Source organism: Brachyhypopomus gauderio, chromosome 19 (genome assembly GCF_052324685.1).
Source record: "Brachyhypopomus gauderio isolate BG-103 chromosome 19, BGAUD_0.2, whole genome shotgun sequence".
NCBI lineage: Eukaryota > Metazoa > Chordata > Actinopteri > Gymnotiformes > Hypopomidae > Brachyhypopomus > Brachyhypopomus gauderio.
In genome coordinates this window covers 13,323,482-13,326,238 of record NC_135229.1, presented here as the reverse complement: position 1 = coordinate 13,326,238, position 2,757 = coordinate 13,323,482, and the positions used below count along the sequence as shown (strand labels likewise).

At 48.2% G+C, this 2,757-nt stretch overlaps 1 long non-coding RNA gene across 1 annotated transcript; it reads left to right on the top strand.

Annotated features, from left to right (window-relative positions):
* The first annotated feature begins 384 nt into the window (after nt 1-384).
* LOC143483048 (uncharacterized) lies at nt 385-2,070 on the top strand. Its single transcript, XR_013122374.1, has 3 exons — nt 385-468; nt 1,332-1,441; nt 1,955-2,070. It is a non-coding gene; the product is annotated as an uncharacterized LOC143483048 (long non-coding RNA).
* Nucleotides 2,071-2,757: the final 687 nt, after the last annotated feature.

Here is a 2,757-nt window from a genome sequence, read left to right as displayed (position 1 = left end):
CGTATCTATGAGCGCTTTGAATTTTCTACTGCCTATTTTTACAGTAATTGTGCTGTTTTTAGTGTCATCAACAGTTTCAAAGCTAAACTCTTTCCTTGGGCTGTACGACAAACGACTGGAGCTACTCGATAAATTAGGACAAGCACTGATTTTGTGGCCGGTTTGGTTACAGTTAAAGCACCGTAGTGTTTTATCTGCGGGGCGTCTATCGCTAGCTGCTCTCACGTTAATCGCACTCGGGCGCCCGTGTGTAGGTGGTCTGCTATATTGTGGCATCGGACTACCCCGTCCCCCAGCAAACTTACCCAACTCGGCGTGCTGACGCGGTTTGTTGATTTCGTCGAAGCGGAAGTTGCCTTCTGTCTGTCGCGCTGCTACGAATGCCTCGGACATCTCTACCGCTTGGAGAGTTGAACCGGGACTACGCTCGATAATCCACCTCCTGAGCTCTGGCTTGACCATGCGCAGGTACTGTTCCAGCACGATCGCGTCGCCAATCTCTTCCTTGGTCTTCTCCTGTGGTGTCATCCACTTCTCGTAGAGTCCTTTCAGTCTAGTGTAGAGTTCCCGTGGTGTCTCTGCCTCGAGTATGTTGTTCATCCGGAACCTCTGACGGTAAGTGTCTTTGTTTATTTCGTATTTTCTCAGGATAGCGTCTTTTACCTTGTGGTAGTCGCCGATGTCCGTACCATCCATAGCTACGTAAGCCGCCCTGGCTTTTCCTTCCAGAAGCGGGGCCAGATGTAGCGCCCAACTTCCACTTGGCCAGTTCGCCGTTTGCGCTATGCGTTCAAACATTGTGAGGAAGTGTTCGATATCATCTGACTCTTTTAACGTTGGCAGTCTTGGTGTCGGCCACGCTGTGTGTGATGAAACTTGCGATGTAGCTTGCCGAGTTTCACTTTCATACGCTTGGTCTGCACGTTCTGTTTGAGTGCGTCCTATAATCCGAGAATGAGCGAATTCGGTTGTGTCTTCGCTCTGCTCTTGTTCGCGTCTTCCTGCAGCCCGGTCCTTGTGGACTTCTTCCTGCAGTAAACCGAACTGGTGCTGCATTGAGCGCCATCTTTGCTCTTGTTTTGCGACTTCTTTTTGGAAGTAGTCGTCCCTTCCTTTTTGCTCTGTCATAAAGTTCTGGAGCATTGCACACAGCTGTTCTACGTCTGCGGGTGGGTCGCCAGACGCAGCTTCGGTGCTAGAGCTTAGAAGCGGGTCATCTTCTCTTTGCTGTGGTTGACTCATTGCTGGTGGAACTCTTTTTGGCGGCATTCTCCCAGTCTTGTAGCTTGTCTTGCATTAGAAGAGTTTGCCAACCTGTTTCTCTTCCGCAGGTGACCCTCCGTGGCCGTTTCACTGAAGCCAACCTCTTTCGGCGTCACTCTTGCAAGTCCTTGTTCGCTGCCACCATTTGTGAACGTGGTACGAGTGGGTGAATATGGAGGTGGGTCCACTACAGAGAGTGAGATGAACATGCACGCACAAAAGTTCCAGTTCCAGGTGTTTTAATGTTGAAATCCGATGAATAAATAAATAACTGACGAATAAACGTAAAGGAAAACTGTATAAAGGAAAACTAATATGTACAATGTACTCAAGCCCGCAAAGGCTTATAAGCAGTACTTTTAAACAAGCACTGGCAACAGCAGCCAGTCTAGCCCCTAACTTCCTTGGGCTTAACGCAACACATACAATATCCACCAACCAACATCAACCTCTCCACCATCTACCTCCTCTAGCCTCTGAGAGGAAGCCCTCTTATACTGGTGGCCCCTCCCCTTAATTAAGCTGGGGCATACCATTACCACTAGCAGGGGTTATCTATAAACACAAACATACCATACATACATTACATAACATTACTGCAGTAACAATATATACATGACATTTCACATTCAGTGCACCATAACAACAATGATGATTAATATGTCCATCCATTGTGTACATCTGTCCTCAGGTATTCCCAGGACCTGTAACCCCCCCTCCCCTCCTTTAGTAGGCCGAGGGCCCTTCGGCCACTATAAGAGAAGGAGCTGGCTGGGCCGCCAGTCCCCCTGAGAATCGCACATAGAGGTCAGTACAACATTTTGTCCATTACCTGAATGTCTATAGAGTCTTTTGGTGATGGGCCAGAGCTACTGGCATCATCACATATATATATATATCATGCACACACATGCACACTGAAATTATTTGAGTTTAAAATTAAGCCAATTTGAGTTCACATGCTTCAGTTCTTTAGCTCATGCTAACTCTTACTCTTGCTGACGTACTCATGCTAGCTGACTCCTACTTTTCAAAGTAAAATGTTTTAAATCTTACAGGTAATACGCCAGCTGTCGTGCTCACTAAGTCAGACACTTTGCACAGTTCATCCTTGAGCGCGGTCTGACCACAGGGCTTCTGCTGATCGGATATTAGTCTGCTGCCAGGACTGTCTGAGAACAGCAGTAGCATTGACAGGGTAGTGGCATGCTAGTGGGTGTTGCTCGGTGTGTGAGGGTATCAGGCACAGCGGCGTTGCCGGATATTTTACACGTGTCACTGTCTCTGCTGGGGTAAGAGCAATCTGCCACCCAAAAATATCCCGCAGACGTCCTGCGATCATAGTGGGAGGACGGCCCAGCCGAACAGGACGGAGCGCTAAGATGGATGCAGAATTTAACTGCACGCCCGGGAGATGTTTGTAATAAACACGTTCACTCGCACAGGTCATGAAGGACTATCATCGGAAACATCTGTCAGGAAGCCAGTTTCCTC